This window comes from Balaenoptera borealis (assembly GCF_965194805.1).
Source record: "Balaenoptera borealis genome assembly, chromosome: 3".
Classification (NCBI taxonomy): Eukaryota; Metazoa; Chordata; class Mammalia; order Artiodactyla; family Balaenopteridae; genus Balaenoptera; species Balaenoptera borealis.
In genome coordinates, this window is record NC_138866.1 from 111,062,955 (window position 1) to 111,087,052 (window position 24,098).

A 24,098-nucleotide genomic window follows, 5' to 3' on the forward strand; every position below is an offset into this window, starting at 1 on the left:
CGGTCCCTGGACCGCACTTTGAGTAGCGAGGCCCTAGACTCATGTTTTGGTCCTGGAGGGCTAGAGCTGAAAGAGACTTCTTGCAGAAGTGCTCTCCAGAGACACCTGTAAGGTGGTGTAGGATGAGGCAGGGGAAGAAGCTAAGCACAGAGGTTGAACTCTAACCTCAGCCTGATCCCAAGGGCAGCTCTGGAAAATAAGTGACCCCACAAAGTTTTTCTGCCCTGAGGCAAGGGAGCCAGGTTTTTACACCGAGTATTAGTCAGTCATTGACTGTGGGCTGCCCTTGGGAGAAGGACATAACCTCCCTGGATAACCTCTCAGGCATTTTCAGGGTTGGCAGCTCCCATCTGCCCAAGGGCAAGTCTCCACAGAAGTACACAGCTGTGAGCCATCAGTATCAGACTCACAGCAGTGGGAGGGTGGGTCCTCCCACAGTATGGGGGAGCTGGGCTAACAGTCTACCACAGAGGCCTAAAACTCTTCCAGGCCAAAGGCCCATCCCCGCTTACTTTCATATTAGAGATTTGATCTTTGAAAGCTGTGTATATGTACCTAGAAAAAGAGAACTAGAAATACGTACACAAGCTGTTCACAACAGTGATCTCAAGTCAACTTCCTTGTCTTTTTCTGCATCTTTCAAACTTGCTACAATGAACATGCACTAATATAAAGCAGCAAAGTAAACCACTGATACCCCAGCTCAGGATCTTAGAAAACATTTTTATTTAATAACTATTTATTGAGTGCCAGTTATTCCCATTGACACTGCTGTGTGATCCTGATCAATGTTTATAATGGGATACTAATAACAGGGCACAAGTCTGAAATGCAGTTTGTGGCAAAGAGAAATTATAGGCTATTCAGTACAGTTTTAAGTTTGAATTTATTTATTTTTCCAAATCTCTGAAATTTGCTCATCTGCATAGCAAATGCCCTGTAACCGGAACAGCCTGTCCATGAGGTTTAGCATTGTGAACTCTTGCTCCCCTCAGGTCTTGGCAAAAGGGCAAACAGAACTCGGACCTCCTGACTCCTGCTGGTTCTCAAAGACCACACAGCCTGTCTGTGTGCCATGAGCTATTTTCATTTCGACAGTCTTCCTCCCTTTTTTTTGCTCTGCCTAATTAAGCAGTCAAGTTAATTGAGATTAATGGCTGGCTGTTTAATAGGGATTAATAACTTGCAAAAACTCCCTTGGGTTTGGAACCCAGCTCAGAGCAGCAGAAATGCTCCTTGGGAAAGCTGGAGACGCGGTGGCCAAGCTGAACCTCAGCCCTCGGGCCTCTCCTCTCACTTCTCCCTGCTCAGGCCTTCTGGAGGCAGTGGGATGCTGAGGGCAAGGAGGTGGGGAAGGAAAAGCTGCCATATTAGCCTGGACTTCAGTGCTGCTCTCTGAGCTGCAAGACCCTACAGCTCCTGCCCACACCACAGCCAGCACCCTCTGCTGAGCAAGACGCAGTCCCCCCGTGTCCAGGGGCTGGGTCCCCAGCTCGTGAGTGTGCCCCAGTGGCCTGGGCTCCTGATGAGTGCTAAGGAACCTCCAAGTCCTGACTGCTTCTGGGTCTCATGGTCTCAACCCTGCTTCGTTTGTTTGCTTGTTTGTTTTTATTGCAGTATAGCTGATTTACAATGTTGTGTTAGTTTCTGGTGTAGAGCAAAGTGATTCAGTTATATATATATTCTTTTTCAGATTCTTTTCCATTACAGTTTATTACAAGATATTGAATATAGTTCCTTGTACTATACAGTAGGACCTTGTTGTTCATCTATTTTATCGATATATACAGTAGTATATATCCGCTAATCCCAAACTCCCAATTTATCCCTCCCCTGTCCTTTTCCCCTTTGGTAGCCATAAGTTTGTTTTCTATGTCTGTAAGTCTATTTCTGTTTTGTAAATGAGTTCATTTGGTATCATGAAGTTCGCTTGGTATCATGAGTTCATTGGTATCATTTTTTTAGATTCCACATATAAGTGATATCATATGACATTTGTCTTTCTCTGTCCGACTTACTTCGCTTACTATGATAATCTCTAGGTCCGTCCATGTTGCTGCAAATGGCATTATTTCATTCTTTTTTATGGCTGAGTAATATTCCAGTGTATGTATATACCACATCTTCTTTATTCATTCATCTGTTGATGGACACTTAGGTGCTTCCGTATCTTGGCTATTGTAAATAGTGCTGCTATAAACATTGGGGTACATATATCTTTTTGAATTATAGTTTTCTCCAGATATATGCCCAGGAGTGGGATTGCTAGATCATATGGCAACTCTAATTTTAGTCTTTTAAGAAACCTCCATACTGTTTTCCATAGTGGCTGCACCAATTTACATTCCCACCAACAGTGTAGGAGGGTTCCCTTTTCTCCACACCCTCTCCAGCATTTGTTATTTGTAGACTTGTTGATGATGGCCATTCTGACCAGTGTGAGGTGATACCTCATTGTAGTTTTGATTTGCATTTCTCTCATAATTAGCAATGTTGAGCATCTTTTTGTGTGCCTGTTGGGCAATCTGTGTGTCTTCTTTGGAGAAATGTCTATTTAGGTCTTCTTCCCATGTTTTGATTGGGTTGTTTGGTTTTTTTGTTATTGAGTTGTATGAGCTATTTGTATATTTTGGAAATTAAGCCCTTTTTGGTCACATTGTTTGCAAATATTTTCTCCCATTCCATAGTTAGTCTTTTCGTTTTATTTATGGTTTCCTTTGCTGTGAAAAAGCTTATAAGTTTGATTAGGTCCCATTTGTTTATTTTTGCTTTTATTTCTACTTTTGCCTTGGGAGATAAACCTAAGAAAACATTGCTACAGTTTATGTCAGAGAATGTTTTGCCTATGTTTTCTTTTAGAAGTTTTCTGGTGTCATGTCTTATATTTAAGTCTTTAAGTCATTTTGAGTTTATTTTTGTGAATGGTGTGAGTGTTCTAACTTCACTGATTTACATGCGGCTGACCAGCTTTGGGGGGGAGCTTTTTAAAAATGCTGATGCTCTAGTCATACCCCAGGCATTTGGATTTAATTGGTCTGGCAACTGGGGGGCCATTTTGGTAAAAGTTTCCCAGGTGAGGCTAATGTGCAGACATTGATAGTGAGATCAAGGAGTATTTGTAAGCAGGTTGGCGCGGAAGAGAGAAAGAAACTGAACCACAGCCAGTGATAAACCACTGACACCAGGGGGTTAGCATATTGAGGGGAAACACGGCAATCAGAGCAGGACGGGAGACACACCAAAGGCAGCTGCCCCTCTCTCTCGTCTGGCAGCTGCGGAAGGATTCTGGTTGTTTCTTCTCATCCTCAGTGGAAAAAGAATCAGTGACATGGATTTTTCTGTCCTTTTTTATCTGGACTGATCCCCTTGGCTCACTCAGCAGAGGCCTCAAAGAGGTGGGACCGCTTGTCTCCCATAAACTGCAGCCAGCCTGCATGCTTTGATGAAGGGAAGGCCGCTCCAGCGGCCACCTCCCCTCCCGTCCCACAGTCACTTAGCCTGCAGGTCTGACATGGGCATAGGAGCCAGACTCCAGGGGGTTCCCAGGCCTGCCGGCCAGTTGATGATTCCAGTGTTACAAGGCCCCCCTTCTCCCTCCTTCTAAACATCAAAGGCTTCACTAAACATAATTGTGTGGCTCTGGGGCAGAGACCTTTGGAAAGAGGTGGGAGGCTGTGCCTATCGAATTGAGTGGACCTTGAGTGGACTGAGAATGCTAAATTGATTATTGGTGGGAGGAGCCAAGAACCATCCCTCTTGAGGGGTAAAGGGGAGGAGAGAGAGAGCGTTCCCTGAGAGCTTGGGGCTGTTTTGAGACGGGACAATGAGAGACCTTGGAGCGTCCACTCTACTCTCACAAGGTGGGTGGGAACAGATGTGTGCGAGCCCACAACTCTAAACGTTTGGTTATGCTTCTTGGATATATTGATACAATCCCCTTAGATGTTTTTCAAGAGAAAACAGAAACAATTTAAATTGCTTTTCGTTTATATCTGGATGTAGGACCAGTGTTACTTCTGAATGCAACACCTCATGAATGAAAGCTAAAGCTTAAACCGAGAGTCCTGAGTTTATTCTGGGACACAAATATCTTCCAGGTGCAGGTGAGGATTGAATTGACGATATAGCACACGCCCAGCAGCACAGTGCCTGGCACAAAACGGACAGGTCCCTGCTAAGTGCTGGATCCCACTACACCCTCCCACATCCATCCTTCCCTAAGCTGATCCCAGAGAACCGTGTGTTAGCCTAACTGCATGACACAGGCTGTCTCTTTAAGGGGTGACCAGAGGTTTGGTGGGCTCCTAGGAAATGGCTTAAGGACAGTCGTGACCCAGTGGCAGGGGTGCACTCACACACAGGCAACATTGCAGGGTGAGGCTTACGGGCACTTTACTCTGGGTACCAGTATTCCCTGGCAAGGTGAGACCCCGGATGGCTTCCTCTGAGGTGTGGTCACCCAGGTGACCTCTGTAGCCGCCATCCATCCGCCCACACCTTGTCCCTGTCCCTGGCTCGCTCTGGCTCTCCTTTCAGGCCGGGCTCCGGCCGAGCCTGCAGGAGCTGCGGTGGAAGCGGCGAGTTGCCGTTGGACACTCCAAGACCAGTGTCTGTAATTTGGCCTGGAGAGAGTGGCCATCCAGATGCAGGCAATTTCGACTTTGATGTGAGCAGAATTATAAAGAATCGTAAAGAGAACCTATGATTTGGGCTGAAACCCTGCCAAGGCAGTCCGGTCCCAGCCCTGGGTCTTTCTGAAAAGAAATACTTGAGAAGTAAAAATCCTTAACCCCAGCTGGCAACAGCCTGTGGGACTGACCCCTGCTGAGCGTCCCAGCCCCGTCCCCACCCATGCCCCCACCCATGCCCCGGCACCCACGCTAGCCTTCCTCAGCTCCTCATACCGGCTGCACTCCTCCCCCTCCCAGCCCTTTCCGCACGGCGCCCATTCCGCCTGGAAACCACCCCACCTGGCAGTCACCATGCACCTGGCCTGGCACTTCTGCAGGGAAGGCCCTCTGACCTCCACCCTCCAGAAGAGTTTGGGAGCCCCACTGTCCTTGCTCACAGCACCCCACACCCCTTCACTGCACTCACCACCTGATCAGTGACATCACCACGGGTGATTACTAACCCTCTTCTCCGCTGTCAGACTGAATGTTCCGTAAAGACAGCGACCACAGCTGTCGTGCTCAGCCCTGCGTCCGAGAGCTGGTCCAGGGCACCTTTGCTAAATAGACGAATGAATAACAATGAGCTGGTTTGTCAATGGGACATTTTATGTTACATAAAGAGTGCAGCACACAGTCCGAAGACAGGGATCGAGGTGGAAAACCTCCTTATACCAGAGGAGAATCCAGATTTTGTGACTCCTGAAGCTTATATAATTTGGGAGCCCCTCTGAAGAAAAATAAAGTTGACAAAAACATGATGTGGGAGTGTGAATGGAGATCACGCCCAGGACTTGTCAGTGAGGAACTCTAGAGCTTCAGCCTCACTAGCTTCCTAGTAAATCCACCCGCTCTGGCTCTAAGTGAGGATGGCCAGAGTGAGTTCCAGAATACCTCTGCTGATGCACAGCTTTGGGGTGTAAGGTGCAGGCCTCCCTCCTCAATGAACCCTCTGCTCTCGCCCCTCCCTTTCCTGAGCCTCAATCCTGTTGGTTAATTTGGGTGCTGAGAGGTTAGAGGTGCTGGGGCGAAGAACAAAAACACATAAAGAGTCATTTCAGGGGGCTCTCTGTGCCCCTCACAACCTCATCTACATAAAGTCACTGCTGCCTTAAATCCTTTTAGCAGGAGCAGAGGTCCTCTGCCCAGGCCTTCAGGGCCATCTCAGTGCTTACCAGAGACTCAAGAACAACCCTCCACAGCGCTGTCTCCTCTCATGTGCTCTGTGCTCCACATCCTAGCCACCTGGGCCCCTCTGAGTCTGCAGCTCTGTTTTCTCAATTCGGGGAGACCGCTGCTCTCTGCGTGCCCTCACTGCACCGTGGCCTGGAAGCTCTCCAGACAGTGAGCTGGGACTCCCTTCTCTCAGGGATCACTGTCCTGAGCTGTTGTTACCGAACCAAACTTGGGTCCGCTTGCCCACGTGCAGTAAAGCCAACCTACTGACACCGGGTTGTGGTGAAGGACAGTGCAGCGTTTATTGCAGGCGCCAAGCAAGGAGTCCTGGGCAGCTAGTGCTTAAAAGTCCCGAACTCCCTGAAGGCTTTCAGGGAAAGGTTTATAAGGACAGAGTGAGGGAGCCAGGTTGTGGGGTGTGTGATCAGCTCGTGGACCTTCTTCTGATTGGTTAGTGGTGAGGTAATTGGGAGTCAGCAGCATCAACCTTCTGGTTCCAAGCGGTCTGGGGTCTACGTGCTTGTGGGCAGCAGACAGTTAACTTCTTCCACCTGGTGGAGGTTTCAGTCTTGGCAAAACAGCTCAAAGGACATGGCTCAGGATATTATCTGCAGTCCTTGAGGAGGAACTAAAGGTCCTTGATTTTGTTTAATGGCTAAAGTATTATTATTTTGGCTTGCTTGACTGTTTTCCTTTCTTTCCACATTTTCTCACTTCTCTGATTAAATTTATTCTTTGGCTAAAGTTTTTCTACAGATAAGAAGGCAGGTGGAGGACATGGGGGGGGGGTCTATTCTGGGAAGGCCTCATAGGGTCCTGCTCAGTTACACTGTCTGTTGTCCAGTATCTGAAGACCATTATTTCCCATATTTTGTCTGGCTTTTTTTTTTTTTTTTAAGTTGTTTAAAGTGAGAGAATAAATTCAGTTCCTGTTGCTCTAGTTTGGCCAATAGTGAAAATCCACTTCAGCCAGCTTCGGGAATCTGTGTGCCAGATACAAGTGTAAAGAACTGGAGTTTGTACATCAGTCATTCTGGGCAGTGTCCCACAGAAAAGTGGCTAGTTCAGCTTGCAACTCAAATAGTGGCACAAATGTTTGTCCTGTAGACGTTCACTTGGGTACACAGCAGCGTACATCCCATTTCATCACCCAGAATATTAAAAAGACACCTACTCAAGGGCTGAGATTTAATATAATTAATAGTTGGACTGCTTCATCAAGGACATGTCTAACTGTAACTGGCATTTTCTTTCTTTTTTCCCTTTTGTTAATCCCAAATTCCTAATTTATCCCTCCACCCCCATTTCCCCTTTGGTAACCTTAAGGTTGTTTTCTGCATCTGTGTGGCATTTTCTTTCTTTTTTTCCTTTTCTTTCTGACGGAGATGATGACTGGTTCACACCCAGGTGCCCACATTCACACCCGCCTCTGCTTTTGCACCAGCAGTGCGAGTGTCGTGCAGCCGTGGTATCACCATGAAAACTGTCTGGGCCTCTCAGACCCCCTGAAAGAGTCTCAGGGATCCCTGAGGGTCTGCAGGACATTCTGTGAGAACTGCTGAGTTGGGGGACCCCAAGTAACCCCTAAACCATGGGCTTGTTGGGCCTCGGACTCCCCAGAGAAGCAGCCTTGCCGTGGATGTGTTACAGCTTTCCTAGTCTGTTTCTCATTTTTAAAAATGAGTTTCCCCCCAGTGTGAGCTTGGTGGTGTTTCTGTCCTCCCTGCTCTCTTTTCTGCCTCTGGAGCCAGGACTCCAGAGTCAGCTGCTGTCACCCTCCCAGAGCAGGAAGACTCCAGCAACTGTTCACGAATTCGGCTCATTCCAACTGAGTGGGCTGATGGAGATACTAATGACAGCCGACACTTCTTGATTCCTTATTCTATGCTGAGAAGTTGCAAATGTTACTTCACACGCTCTGGAGTTTTCTTGACCTGCTGCAGGCTGAGCCCATCAAGTCTCTGCTGAGGCAGGTCCTGTCCCTGGGAAAACAATCCAGAAATCACCCCTTTCTTTCATGCTGTGCCTGACAGATGTGTGAGTGTGTGTTTATCTTTGTTACATTTTTTTAAAATTACAAAGTAATTCTTTCTAGAAGGTAACAAATGAATTTATTTTCTTCTCTGCATTTTAATTTCCTCTCTGAATTTATTCAATGGCAAGGAAAATAATAAAAATTTTGTCAAGTGTGTTCTCAGAGCTGGTAGCTATTTGCCCCACTCTTTTTAATTTATTTAGTTATTTCGTTATTTCGTTATTTAGTTATTTTTGGCTGTGTTGGGTCTTCGTTTCTGTGCGAGGGCTTTCTCCAGTTGCGGCTAGCGGGGGCCACTCTTCATCGCGGTGCGCGGGCCTCTCACTGTCACGGCCTCTCCCATTGCGGAGCACAGGCTCCAGACACGTAGGCTCAGTAGTTGTGGCTCACGGGCTTAGTTGCTCCGCGGCATATGGGATCTTCCCAGACCAGGGCTCGAACCCGTGTCCCCTGCATTGGCAGGCAGATTCTCAACCACTGCACCACCAGGGAAGCCCCCCACTCTTTTTGAGCAAAGAATGATCATATGCGACCTTTTTCATGCATCAGATCTTCGTTGGAATGGAGACATGTGTATAATGAACGAATGAATCCAGACTCGCGTTTAATTAATGCCCAGAAGCTATTAAAAGTGCCTGAAAAAAGCCCTCTTCAAAGCTGAGGAGAAAGGGCAGGGGAGGCAGGAAAAGAAGGTTTCCAGATGTGAAAGGACCTGGGAGTACAGGAACGACATTGGAAAGCCAGATTGGGTTCCTTATCAACCTTTTCTTCTCCTCAGTTCTGGACTACTTTTCCTGTACTTTTTCATTCCTTAATCACATGGATATTCCCAGGAGCCATGGGAAGGAAAAGCACTACCCCAGCCTCTGTGCTGAGGCTGGTGTGACACCACGGCTAAGAGAGTGGGTGCTTGAGTCAAGGAGACCTAGATTCAAATCCAGCGTCTGCCCCTCTTCACTGAGTGCCCTTGAGGAGGTTACTTAACCTCTCTGAGCCTCAATTCCTCACCTATAAAAGGCAAAATAATAGTGCCTAGCTCACTGGGTTGTTGTGAGAGTTACATATAATTTAGGGAACGTGCAGACCGTAGTGCCTACACACTAAACCAGGGACCAAGGTATTACTCTTGTTGCTTGTAACGATATCAAGCTCCTGGTAATTCTCCAGAACAGTGGTTGGCAAATTACTGCTGCAAGCCAAATCTGGCCTTTGGCCTGTTTTTGTATGGCCTATGAGCTAAAAATGGTTTTTACATGTTAAAAGGGTTATTATAAAAAGAAGGAGGAAGAGGAGGAGGAGGAAAGACCGTATTGAACATCTAGCCCATTATGGAGGAAATTTGCCACCCCGTGCTCTAGAAGCCCAAAAGGAGGAGCTCATTTTCAGATTAGTGATAGCCCCGCCACCAGTATCCTCTCAAATGATCCCAAATGTAATGTTTCCATCTAAGAATGGAGAATTAAGTCAGACCTGGGCACCTGCCCTGGGGAGCTCTCCCCAGATTCCTCAGGTCTGAGTTGTCTTTTCCTTCTTCGAACTTCACCTTGTGCTGTTCTGGGCACCTTCTCCTGTCCCCCCAAACAGGCATTCAGCTCCCTGAGGCCAGGGACCATCTCTTAGACCTCTGTGTCCGTGCAACCCCTTGTAGCATATTATCCTGGTTATAGTAAGTGCTCAATAAATATTTATAGGATGGTTGGATTGGTGATTTAGCAGACACTAATAGTCTGCCCACTTTCCTGATTCTCCTAAACAGGAGAACCTCTCTGTGTGGCAAGCAAGCAGACAGCAATTAGGTACAAATGCTGATTCCTGGGGTCCCAAGGCAGCATGTCAAGTTACAGGTGTTTCGTTGGCCTCTAATGAACGCTGTGTCCAATCCCTACAAGACAGCCGATTCCTGAACTACCTTTTCACTGGGGCAGGCCCATAGCCCAGCCTGCCTCTGCATACTCTCCTCGGTCACCAAAGCCAGATCTGGGGGGGCAGCCCTTGCTAGAAGTGGGGGGCAGGCTGAGGTGGCCTTGAGGAGAAACAACCAAGGGAAATCTGGGCTCCAGGAGGTAGCAAGCATTGGGGCACCCACCTGCTTACCACTGTGAGTGGACGACCACAGATGGAGGGCTTTCCACAGGATGTGCATCATCTGAAAACATGGGCAAAAACATGATAAATGAGTGAAGTAAGTCAGAAAGAGGAAAACAAATACCATATGCTAACACATATATATATATGGAATCTAAAAAAAAAAAAAAATGGTTCTGAAGAACCTAGGGGCAGGACAGGAATAAAGACGCAGACGTAGAGAATGGACTTGAGGACATGGGGAGGAGGAAGGGTAAGCTGGGATGAAGTGAGAGAGTGGCATGGACATATATACACTACCAGATGTAAAATAGATAGCTAGTGGGAAGCAGCCGCATAGCACAGGGAGATCAGCTCGGTGCTTTGTGACCACCTAGAGGGGTGGCACAGGGAGGATGGGAGGGAGACACAAGAGGGAGGGGATATGGGGATGTATGTATATGTATAGCTGATTCACTTTGTTATACAGCAGAAAGTAACACACCATTATAAAGCAATTATACTCCAATAAAGATGTTAAAAAAAAACATGATAAAGGATTTATTAATACTGTATTACCATACATGACAAACTAATAGAACCTGTTTGAGACGTGGTGGCCAGCCTGTACATGTCTGGCACTGAGCGAGAAGCACTTCACAGGTATTATTTAATTTAATCCTCACACTGTCCTAAAAAATATTTATCACCAGTTTACAGATGAGGAAACTGAGGCTCACAGAATGCCTCTGGCCCATGTCACACAGCTGATTAGAGGCAGAGGCAGGATTTGCACCCAAGTCTATCTGACCTCAAAGCTGGTTCTCTAAGGACCCCCCTGTGTAGGAGACAACTTGCCAAGTGCTGTGGAGACCAGGAAAGGGATGGATGTCAGGCCCTGCCCGGAAACAGCTCACCCTGGGTCACAAAGACAAGACGGACAGAGATCCGAAGGTTGGGGAAACCTTGTCTCTAGGGAGCCCAGAAGGCTTCTTGGAGGAGGTGAGCCTGATCCTCTGCAGGCCTGTAGGCCAGTCGGCCCTGCTGGGGGCAACTGGGGGACGGGGGGGCCGGCAGGAATGCCCAGAGCAGGAAACCAGGCAGTATCCTGAACCTACCCTGATCCTAGGCCGATCAGACCTGGACGGGAGCCAGCAAGTGAACTCATTTCCCCAGGCTGGCTCCGAGCCGCGGTGAAAGGACTTGGCCCAGGGCTTGGGACTCAGGCTCAGCCCACTTGTCTGGTTTTGCAACAGCTGACTGCTCTGCTGCCCCAGCCCTCCCTAGAGGCTTCCTCCTGCTCTACCCAGCACACTAATCTCCTGCTGAAAGACACGGCCCTCCCTGCATGACAGCCCAGAACCTGGGCTGAGGACATGTGGTACTGGCCCAGTGATCCCTTCCCGGGCCTTGGGGACTGAAAAGTAAAATACAAAGTGACCCCACAAACATCCCCTGCAGAGCGAGAGGGAAGTGATTTAGCTCCCAAGGCCTTGGGAAGCACCTCACCAATGGCCATTATCGTATTATTATTGTTGCCATCATCACTGGCTGGCTTCAGAGTCTCCCACACTTTCTTGAATGACTTTCTTCCGCTTTCCTTGACTCCATTCCCTTCCACCTTTCTCTGTAGCATCTACCTCTCCCACTCGGCTTCCCCTCTGTCCCAGGCTTCAAAATATATCTTCCCTTGTCTTATTGCATCAGCACCTGGGGAGTCCCTGAGACTCAAAGGCATCCTTCGCTAACAGATGGTTGATCTGTGAGTTAATCTGCTAAACGAGCCCATGCTGACATGTGAGAGAGGCAGTTGGCTCCACATGTGGCCTCTCACACGCAGTGTGGGGAAGACATAGACCTTGCTCTAATACGTGTTTATTGAACAACTATTTAGCGCAAGGCACTGTGGGGAACTTTGTCAATGTCCTCCAAAGCTGAGAAGGTTACTTGAGAAAGATACTGGAAGAGGCATTTCCTGAGCTTAGTTCTCATGTCTGTCTGTCTGTCTTTGCAATTTGTTCATGTTTTCATATTTCAGCCATCAGATCTAACTCTTTCCCAGGATCAGGGACACAGTCGGGAGGATACAAGCAAAAGAGTGGCAGAGGGAAAAACAGAGCCCACAGAAACCCAAGCTGTGTATGAAAAAAGAGAGGCAATTCTGAGCTGTGGCCGTGGGACTCTTTCCCTTCCAACATCAACCACAGTGGGGAGAAAGCGGGTGAAGGATGTCCTCCACCCCTAGTTAGAGCTGCCGGGGAGTGTAGAAAGTTCCACCAGAGGCCTGGCCCACAAGGATTGAGATGAGAGCCTGGGTTGTGTTTTAGATATTAGGCAACTGAAAATAGAGTCATGAGCCCACTCTCTTCTCAATCCCATCGGCCTCCCTGGAAAGCCATGCTCCAGAGCAGTCTGGGACCCGCAGAGAGAAAAGCCTGAGTAATCACGCCAGGGTAATGAGAGATCCTTCTTATCCATCAGTGTGACTCAGCCCTGTGCCACAGTAAACTCTCCTTTTTGTTTCTGTGAACACCGCAGCAGGGCTGGGTTTCCTGCCCTGGAGAGGGACCCGGCAGCTCACTCTGTTCCCTGCAGTCTCCTCTCTCTCCTCCGAAATTCCTGGGAAGAGGCCCAGAGCAGAAGCCAAATTGATGCAGAAGATGCACTACGATGTGGTTGGAGCCCAGAAACTCACTGTGGGCACAAGGCTCCTTGGGGGCTTAGCAGCCAGCAGTCCTGCTTGTGTTCCAGAAGCTGTAGGATGGATGTGCCTTCCTAACCTAAGCCAGAAGGACCCTGAGGAGAGCTCTCTACTAACTTGCAGAATCAAGAGATTTCTTTCTTGCCCCCTCTTTTCCTTTTTTTCAAAAATCATTCTTCGGAAGCTGCTGCATAGCACAGGGAGATCAGCTCAGTGCTTTGTGACGACCTAGGGTGGTGGGATAGGGAGGGTGGGAGGGAGACGCAAGAGGGAGGAGATATGGGGATATATGTATATGTATAGCTGATTCACTTCGTTATATAGCAGAAACTAACACAACATTGTAAAGCAATTATACTCCAATAAAGATGTATAAAAAAATCATTTTTCGACAGTGGAAAAGCTTTCTAATTTCTTCCTAATTAGGTAAATAATATATACTCTATATTATATTTTTTAATTGAACACCACAAAGAAGTGCAAGGAAAATAAAAATCACCTGAATTCCCACCACACTGAGCTATCACCACTAATAATTTAGTAACCATCATTTCATTCATCATTATATGCAGATACACACACACACACATATCTTAACATGAAAAGGATGTCACACATGATGCTTAATCACAGACACTTTGACGGTGTGTTTTTGTTTAGGTTTGGTTTAGTTTGGTGTGGTCTGAGCTGGTTTAGTTTGGTCTGGTCTGAGCTGGTTTAGTTTGGTCTGGTCTGGACTTGACTGACTTGGTTGGGTTTAGTCGGGTTTAGTCTGGTTTAGTCTGGTCTGGTTTAGTTTGGTGTGGTTTGGCTTGTTCTGGTCTGATCTGGTTTGATTGGTTTTAGTTGGATTTAGTTTGGTTTGGTCTGGTCTGGTCTGTCTTGATTTGGCCTGGTTTGGTCTGGTCTGGTTTGTTCTGATCTAGTTTGGTTTGGTTTGGTTTACTCTTATCTGATCTGGTCTGATTTGGTCTCCTCTGGTTTGGTTTGGTTGAACTTACCTCCCCGGTTCCCTCCTTGGCATGTATCCTCAAGTACCTTTCTTCATGAGGGGACTGGGAGCATAGTTAATTTCACAAAAACTGAGACTTTGCTGTATACACCTCTCCACACCTTGCCTTTCTTTTTCCTGATACCTCCTGGAAATCCCTCTGAGTCAGTTGGTATAGATCCAACTCATTCCCTTTAATTGTTGCCCAATATTCCATGGTATGTGTGGACCCTATACACTCAGCCATTTGTCCACCAAGAGGCTGTGGCCTGATTTCCTGTGTTTGGCTACTGCACATGTGTTTCTGTCAATGCCAGTATGCTATACACACCTCCAAGGACAGCATTCACATAACTGTGCCACCCTGCAATTAATATTATCCTGTGACTAGTCTTCCATTCTGATACTTTTATTCCTATGAGATGCACACCCAACAGTGAGATTGCTGGGTCAGAAGATATGTGTGTTTTTACTTGTAATAGGTGTTGCCATATTGCTTCCCTCTCCTCAAAAAAAAAAAAAAAGTTGATAACTTATATTTCCATTGGCAATATATGAGCAAAAATTCCCATCATCTCCCATTTCCAACAGTATCTCATTGTTCCTTTATTTTGCATTTTCTAGATTGGTAATGAGGCTGAGCATCTTTTCATATGTTTATCAATCAATTTGGATTTGCTCTTTAATTTTTCTATTGAGCTACTTTTTTATTTAATTAATAAGAATTTTCTATTATAGATTTTCATCCTTTATCTGTCATATGCGATGCACATCTATTCCCTGACCCCAGCTTTATTTGCTTTTTTATCTTATTTATAGTATCATACATTTATTTCAAATTTAATATAGCAATTTAATGTAGTAATTCATCTATTTTTCATTTATAGCTTTTAGGTTTATTGTCTTAGATTGAAAGGTATTGCTATTCCCTAGATTATACATGTTTTCCTAGATTTCAATATTTTTTTGTTTTATTTTTTACATTTAGGCCTTTAATTGATCTAGAATTTATTTGTAAATACAGTATAAGAGAAGGATTCAACTTTATTTTCTTTCACATGGATGGCAAGTGATGCCATCATCATTTATTACAGAAATATTCATTCTCAACTGGAATAAAATGTCACCCTTGTCACATATTACAGTCACAAACATTGTGACTATTCTGGTGCTTTCTGTTTGTGTTCTATCCATCTACTCCTGTGCCAGTACTCTTCTGGCTCTGATTGCAGAGGCTTTGTGGTATGTTTTAATACCCTGTAAAGCCCCCTAGCCTTGCTTTCCAGAAGACATATGAGCCATTGAGATCCCAATTAGAATTGTATTACATTCTTATTATATTAAGTGTTCTATCCAAGAATGTAGGATGTCTTTCTATTTGTTCAGCCCTTAAGACTTTAAATAAGACTTTAAGTTTTCTTCATAAAATTCCTGTACCTGTCTTTTCAAATGTATTCCTAAGTTTATGATAACTTTAATGCTGTTATGAATGAGTTATTTTCCATTTCTTCCTATGGCTAGTCCACTACTAGTTTAGAAAAAAACCTACACTTTAAAATAAAATATTTATCTCAGTACCAAGTGACAAATTTCCTTATTAGTGCTGGGGGCGTTTTGGTTTGGGTTGTTTTTTTTTTACTAACTCTAAAATACAAGATGTAATTACAGCATCAGCAAAATGGGCAATTTTATCTCTTTTTCCAAAATTTTATAGAAATTATTTCACTTTCTTGTTTTATTGCACCCATTAGAACCTCCAAAACAATGTTTAACAATAGTGGGGACAGTGCTCCTGAGTTAAATGGAAATGTTTTAACATATCACCATTTGTAATATTTACTGCTGTCTTTTGATAGTTATATTAACTATTTCCTTCTATTCTTAGGATTTTTAGTAGGAAAGGCTGCTGAATTTTACTGATTGTCTTGTCAACCTCCATTGATCTGATCACATTTTCTTCCTTTAATCTGTTGATGAATATACAAGTAGAAGTCTAAATAAAACACTAGCATTGCAACAAAAGAATAATATACTTTGACCCAAGGGTTTATCCCGAATATCAATATGTAAGGATATGTTGGTATCTCTATTCACAAGTTAGATTATTTAGTTTTTGTTTTTGTACTTTTTCAGGTTTTATAAATAAGTTTACAGTATTGATCTACTCAAGTTTTTCATCTCATTGCATCTATTTTTGCTTCACCCTTTCTTCTCGTTTTCAAATTTGTTGCTATAGTTACACCTGCATTTGCCTACAATTGTTCTGATTCCTTCTACACCTATGATCACACCTCCCTTCCTCAGGGCTGGTCTTCTGTACTTCTGCTCTCATTTTCTTTTCCCCTTGGTCACATATTTTTTCTATTTTCATTGGGCTTTTCAAAAATAGGAATGATGGTTAACACTGAAATCTGGCTCTTTAAAATCTTACATACATGTTTTTACTAAGTGAAGTAATGTGGTCGCTGTCCCATCTTGACCCGCCTTGATTGACACAATTCCTTGGGGGTCCTGACTCTGTCATCTGAAAAGGTGACACCCCCCCACTGTGACAGAAGAGGCCCCATGAGACTGTGAGCTTTTTCCAGATGAGAACTCTCGGTTCCTGATTCCTGGCAGAGGCCTGGGCCCTGCTGGCCCTTCAGGAATGTTGAGAGGAAGGATGCAGGAAAAGTTGAATTTGTCCCCTAGGATGGTTCTGAAGGAATGGGAGAAGGGAAGAGATGTTTCAATCACGCTCTTGCTCTCTCCTTATTACAAAGGCAATATTTACTCATTGAAAAAAATTAGAAAATATGGATAATCAAGAAGAACATTTAAAACCACCCACCGCTCCCCCCCCCCACACACACACCCAGAGATTAAATGTCACTAATACACACCACTGTTGAGTAGGTGGTTCATGGCAGCCCGGGCTCAGCATCAATAGACAAGCTCCATTAGCCACTCCAGTGGGATCTCAGGCAAGCAAGTCCACCTCTTGATCCTCATTTTCCTCATCTGTGAAACAGAGAGAATACTTCACCACACAGGTTTGTTATAGGATCAACTTAAATAATATTTACAAAGCACTTGATACGTAGTAAGAACTCAAGAGACAGGTATTATTAATAACATACTTTATATGTCCATTCAGTCTTTTCCTCTATGCAAATCTACATGATATAGACCCATACACCTATGCAGTAAAAATGGAAGCTGTGTCCCAGTACATTTCTAGAATAAGCAGTGAATGCTCTTATTTCACCCCAGCACATGAGTTGGCTTGCTTTCTACACCCTCAGTCCACACACAGCATGCATGCTTCTTCTCCTTGGCGGTCAGACTGGAGCCTGCCTCTCACTTCAAGGTGTGAGCTCCTCCTAAACTCACCTGGGGGTTATCGGTGAACAGGATCAAAGGAAACCTAGTTGATGTTTTTTCCTCCAGTGTGACCCATGTGTTCTACATCTTATGCTTTAGTGCAATGATACTTGTCAGAATGAAGCAAGAGTTCACTATTTCCAGCGTCATAGGGTATAAATAATTGAAACGCACTCCAAAGATATTGTTTTAAACTAGACTGCCCAGACAGGCTGGACAAAGGGAGGTTGAGAGAGTCATTCCATCCTGTCTAATCCTGCAACAGTCTGGGAGGGATCTCAGAGATTCCCTCATATTTATAAAATATCTAATATTTATAAAATTCTCTTTTCTAAAATTTATACAGTTATTTCAACATTTGGTATATTTCTGTCTGTGCCATAAAACTTGAGCTCTTTATTCAGCTTTCGTTGCCTAGAGTTAGACATGGAGTAGATACTTGTACTGCTCATTGAACAAATGAATGAATGAGTGGGTAATGATCTCCTGCCCAAGCTAGAAAGTAAAAGAGAACTAAATCCAGAACTAAAATCCAGATCTCATGACCCCTGACCCCAATTCTGATATCTTTCTATCTTTTCACTAGGATAAATTATATCCTATACCAAACCCAGACAGCCATTTTCAGTCCTGTTCACCCTCCATTCATTCATTTAGCAAATAGTCATTGGGCACCTACTGTGTGCCAGGTGGTTCCTCTAATAGTTACACGGACAGAAGTGTGAGTGATGACCTTGGCCATTGCTATTATCAGAGAGTCCAAGTCGTCCAACCCATGCTGCCTGGGGAGAGCCCACTTCCCTTCTCACCCTGCTCTAGCCCAGCCTGATAGGAGAGTCAGGATTTGGAGTTGGAGGTAGGAGGGAGAAATATCATTCTAAGGGCTTCCTGTGCCCTGATCCCTTCTTTGGGTGCAGCATCCCAGGTTCTCAAGTCCTTCCTGCCAACCCTTCAGCTCCCTTGGTTCCCAGCTATTGCACTTCACCCAGGTGGTGCTGCCTCAGGCTTCAGACCTCTTCCTCCCCCTTCCAGGAAGGATCTAAGTCCACCTGTACCCTGTTCATTGGCACCTACAGCATGGCCTCTCTCCCCACATGCTTCAACTTCTTAGCACATTCTACCTTATGTTCTGGTTATCCGGTGTGTATCTTATCTCCTCTACTAGATTATCAGCTCCTTGGGCTCAGGACCCATGTCATATTCATCTTTGCATCTTCAGCTGTGCCTGGCATGGTGCCTCATAGTGAATATTGCTTAATCCTTGTTGAATCAATGAATGGATGAATGTGCAATGGAAGGAGGAAATGTTATCTGATGAGACAGAGGTTAGAGAGAACAGGATTATTTGCTTAGTGTAAGAAATGAACTAGGATTGAGGGGAACAGAGGAGAGAAAAGAGGAAGGGAGAGAGTCTGTGTACATGGCAGGAACCCAGGTCAATAGAAATGGCCAAGGGACTTTTTTAAGAGCAGAAGAATTTGATATTTGAATCTGGAGTTTATAGGGTGTGGTGGAACCATGTTTCACCACATCCTCAATCTTCAGTGACACATGCTGCACTTACAGAAACCTTGTATGAATCATTTTTTTCTGTGGGAAATCAAAGAAATGGAGCGGTGTTGCACATCTGGAGTGAAGCCAGAGAGGATAGATACCGGGAATCCACAGAATTAATTCAGCAGATCCTGGCACTCAGAGCCCACGGTGATGAGGAAAAGCTCAAGCTCCCTTCCCCACCAGAATCCATGGAAAAATTAGGAGTGAGAGGGAGGTTCCCACCACACATGGAATGAGGTTGAGGTTACTGTATTTCATTTGAACCTTAAAGACCAGGATACTTGATACCTGGCATATGAATGAATGATAAATTAATTATTGCTAAAGTGTTAATGAGCTATAGTAGCTTAGTGGCTTACTGTCCTCCCCCTCCCCCCAATAAAAACATTTCCAATGGCCATCAGTGTCTCATGGAGTGGCTTCAGGGTCCATGAGAGAGATGCTTTTGAGCTGAGACAGTTATCTGAGGCTTCTTTAAGTTTATGCGTCCTGATTCCAAGGACCTTTTTAACCCTATCTTGCTAGATAAGTCACTGTCCTAGTGAAGCCAAAGATGAGTGGCTAGAAGCATCTGACCGTTGTTACATGCTGCCAACCAACCCAGTGGGCACAGCAGGAAGCTAGGCATTAAAATGACCTGATTTCAAACCTCAGTTCATGAGTTCATGTGAATCTAAGCAAGCCAGTTCATATCCTTGAGTTTCTGTTTGCAGACCTGTCAAACTGTGGAAATGTCACTGTCTGTGCCAATGACACAGTGTTATTGAGGTATAAACCAGGAAGCTCTCTGGGAAGCCCAATCAAAGGGCTGGTTCTGCCATGGGCACAGATTGTATTTTACTTCATTTTAAACACAGTCCTTCATGGAAACAACCTAAATGTCCATCGACAGATGAATGGATAAAGAAGATGTGGCACATGTATACAATGGAATATTACTCAGCCATAAAAAGGAACAAATTGAGTTATTTGTAATGAGGTGGATGGACCTAGAGTCTATCATACAGAGTGAAGTAAGAGAAAAACAAATACCATATGCTAACGCACATATATGGAATCTAAAAAAATGGTACTGATGAACTAGTGGCAGGACAGGAATAAAGATGCAGACATAGAGAACGAACTTGAGGACACGGGGTGGCGGGGAGGGGAGGCTGGGACAAAATGAGAGAGTAGCACTGACATATATATACTACCAAATGTAAAATAGATAGCTAGTGGGAAGCAGCCGCATAGCACAGGGAGATCAGCTTGGTGCTTTGTGACAACCTAGAGGGGTGGGATAGGGAGGGTGGGAGGGAGACTCAAAAGGGAGGGGGTATGGGGATATAGGTATACATATAGCTGATTCACTGTGTTGTACAGCAGAAACTAACACAACATTGTGAAGCAATTGTACTCCAGTAAAGATATAAAAAATTAAAAAAAAACAACAAAAACACAGTCCTTGGTTTCCATGGGCAATCTTGATTCTGCTCCACACTCAGTTCCAAACAGAAAGTGGGGAAGTGCGTGGAAGTCGTGGAAATAGATGTGCAGGCAACTGGCTTCAAGAAGTGATGACAGAGAACAAAGAAGGTCACAAGGTGGGAATCTGAAAAAACAACAACTCTGAGAACAAGACAGACTGAGCTATTTACAGGGCTATAAAGCTCCATCACCCCGTAAAACTTAATAATCCCTAGCAGTATCTCTGGGGAGGTAGTGGGCAACCGAGCAGTTCCGGCCAAGTCAGTGATGGCTCAAGCCAATTACTAGGTCCCTCCTTAGTGCTCGAGCACATACTGCAGACAGTGGCTTGTGTTCACAGGGATGGCCTTGCGGCACCAAGAAGAAGCTGGATTGTGTTGCTCCATGTTTACTAAGGAAAGTACGTACCGGTGAAGCATATTTTAGAAAGATTTTTGTTCAAATGGTAGCAAGGGGAAGTGGGAAACTCCTGCAGACGTGGATTCAAACGCAACTCCATCCTAACCAGGCTGCTGAAGTGTGCAAGTTAACACCTCTGAGCCTCAGTTTCCTTATAGGCACGATGGGAATAGCAAGAGCCACCTCCCAGAATTGTTGAGGGGCTTCAATAACATAACATAGACTGCAGCCAACACACAGGTTGCCCTTAAAAGATTAGGTTTCAGTGATCAAGGAAATTTGCAGATCTAAAGCGCTGGACCCGGGCTTCCCTGGTGGCGCAGTGGTTGAGAGTCTGCCTGCCAATGCAGGGGACACGGGTTCGAGCCCTGGTCTGGGAGGATCCCACATGCCATGGAGCAACTGGGCCCATGAGCCACAACTGCTGAGCCTGCGCTCTAGAGCCTGTGCCCCGCAACAAGAGAGGCTGCGATAGTGAGAGGCCCGCGCATCGTGATGAAGAGTGGCCCCCGCTCGCCGCAACTAGAGAAAGCCCTCGCACAGAAACGAAGACCCAACACAGCCAAAAAATAAATAAATAAATAAATAAATAAATCCTTTAAAAAAATAAATAAATAAAATAAAGCGCTGGACCCCTGCCACAAGGCTGGGTAAATTAAGCATTGCATCATTATTGCCACTTGCATTGCTGCTGCTGCTGCTGCTGCTACTACTACTGCTAATACTAACCTCGTCGTTACTCCATTTCCATGGAGAGAATAAGGAGCAGCCATCGACCATATGGGCAGGAAAGAATTTATCAGCTGAGACAGGCTCTCCGTTCACAGACTCCTTCCTCAATGAAAACCGCTCTTACCACTGGCCTCTCCCAGGCAGATGGTCCCTCCCTGCTCTGCTCTCCCCAGGCATTTGTCCACACTTCCATTAGTCAGGCTTTCCGATCTTCTTGGAGATGCTTTTTAACGATGGGTAAGAACAATCCATTGCATTCAGGCGGACTGGGTTGAAACCTATGTATATCCCTGGCCAAGATATTTTACTTCTCTCTGCCTCATTTTCCAAATCTGTAAATGTGGCATCATAAATGACCTATACTCATAGGGATAGTATGAGGATGAGATGAGTTCTTACATGTAAATTTCTTGGAGCAGTGCTTGGGGGCATAGTTAAGTGTCGCCAAGTATTAGCTAGTTATGATGGTGATGAGTTGTATATAATATGTATTTATTTATGTGTGTGAAAATATAAATGGCACCTCATACACATGGACACTGGGTAAGTGTTTTATAAATGAAAGTAGATGGGCTGGGAGAAGCTCTGACTATTTCAATGAATTGCTGGGTAACTTTGCTAGAGGGGCTGTGACCTTTCCTTTCTAATCAGTAGGCTTCTGGTGGTGGGGAGAGGGTTGTGAAGCAGAAGACACTGAATCCCTTTCTTGATTTTACGAGACTCCCTGCCTTGTGATAGCACAGAAGAGGAATTCAGAGGATGGAGACCCTTGCCGGAGGCATTCAGGAGAGGAATTCCATCTGCCGTCCTATATAAACAAACAACATGGCAGGGGCTAGTCCCTTCTCTCCATAGGAAACCACTTGTTCCCATATTTTGTGTTTGCCCTCCTCTGCCTTTGTAGGATGATAAATCACTAAAATGTGACGTGGCTTCAAAAAGCTAACGGTGCATTTTTTTTTTAACATCCAGCTCAGCAGATCTTCACATCCATGGGAACTTGCTGTTCCACAGAGACTTGAAAAGGTTCCCAGGAGCCCTCCCCCCATCAGAGCTGGAGCAACAGCCTCTAGTGCAGTTCCCATCCCCCTCTGCTCAGGAACTAAGCGGGACGTGGGGAGTCTCTAAATGCCCTGCTAAGAGCAGGAGGCACAGTTAGGAGTTAGAGAGACTTGGATTGAAATCTCAGTGCTGCCAAGTTCTGGCTGTAAGAAATTGCATGAATTGCTTAAATTCTCTGAGCCCCCATGCCTACATCTGTGAAAGGGGGACCAAATCCCCCCCTCCAAGGACTGTTGTGTGGATTAGGTGATAGTTAGTCATAAAGCATTTAGCACATGGAAGAGACAGCCAATATGTGGAGCTGTCTTTGGCCTACATAGGAATGTATAGTCCCTGGAAAGACGTTCATCCTGAATTGAGTCCTTTCATGCCAATGCCAGCCCATGGACACACCCTGGAGTTTGTGCACATCATTTAAGCTCTCTGCCTCAGTTTCTTCTGTGCAACATGAAGATAAAAATAATTATCCAGCTTACTTCCCAAATTTACAAGAAGGTGGAAAAGTTTATCAGTGTACTTTGAAAGTTCTTCGAAAAAGTAAAAACTGTTTAACTTCTTTTTTCTGAAGTATCAATACCAGAATTTCTTTGAATTAATCAAGATTTGCACTGTGGCCTTTGATAGACCAAAGTAGACCACCACGCACAGATGAGACTTTAACTCATTAGAGACACATTCAGAGAAAAGCCTTGCATGACTTTAATTCTCACTGCGGTGTCCATGACTGATAGCAGAGCCTTTATAGAGAGAAGATTTTGATAGAGCAGAGGAGGGAGTGAGCACAGAAGCATCTGTGGGCTCAAAATATGCTCCACAGAGGGGCACCTGAGAACATCAGAAACACGCTTTGCCCAACTCATCCATAGCCTTTAGGCTGGTCTGGACACACAGTTGTTCTAATTCCTGTGTTATGCTGTCCTCTCTCAGGACCAGCTGCCTCCATCATTTATAAACAGAGAGGCAAGAAGAGCTGGTTATTAAAAGGTATCTCGTTTCAAAACAAGTGTTCTTGCTACAAATATTCCAGCAACAGGCTGTCTAGTGTCCCCAGTCTACCAAAATCCAGGACAAGTGTTCCTGCCAATCTCCAGCCATCCATCTCTCCGGCAGATCCACAAATCATCATGGAAGTTAAAGAGCATGGAAGTTAAGACCACCAGCAGGTGGTCGCAGCAGGGCGACCTGGATCCTCCCTGTCACCCATCAAAGCTCTCTGGGCCTCAAGTCCCACAACAACAGTTCCTCTTCTTGTCATCAGGCCCAGGTGATGAGCTCAAAGAATGCCCCAGAGGGAGCCAGGAACGTCTTTGTCTGGCTTGGCAAGTGGCTTCCCTGCCGTACACTGGTCAGGATGTGGGAGTGGAGAACTATTTTTGTTTCCTTCTGGAAATGACCACAGTGACCAGGGCCAGGCACAAATCCGTTAACTGCCCTGAGGGAGATTTGCATCCCTTCAAAGGACAGTAGGAGAAAGCTTGTTTGGGAGACCAAAGTGTCTCCAGGTGCCACATTCTACCCCTGGGCCACAAAATGAAACCAGGGGGGCTTATCTGGATGAGAATGAGACTCTTCACTAGATTTTCAGACACCCCCCAAGCCTCTGCTGTTACCAAACCAAACTTGGGTCCACTTGCCTATGCAGTAAAGCCAACCTACTGACCGGGTTGTGGTGAAGGACAGTGCAGCGTTTATTGAAGGCACCAAGCAAAGAGTCCAGGGCAGCTAATGCTTAAAAGACTGCAACTCCCCGAAGGCTTTCAGGGAAAGGTTTTTAAAGACAGGGTGAGGGAGGGGGGTTTTGGGGTACGTGATCAGTTCATGAACAGTCTTCTGATTGGTTGATGGTGAGGTAATCAGGGGTCAGCATCATCAACTTTC

General features: G+C 45.3%; 1 long non-coding RNA gene across 1 annotated transcript in view; it reads left to right on the forward strand.

Moving 5' to 3' along the window:
* Nucleotides 1–24,098, forward strand: part of LOC309624856 — a 103,061-nt gene that overhangs the window by 62,893 nt on the left and 16,070 nt on the right. The window lies entirely within an intron of this gene.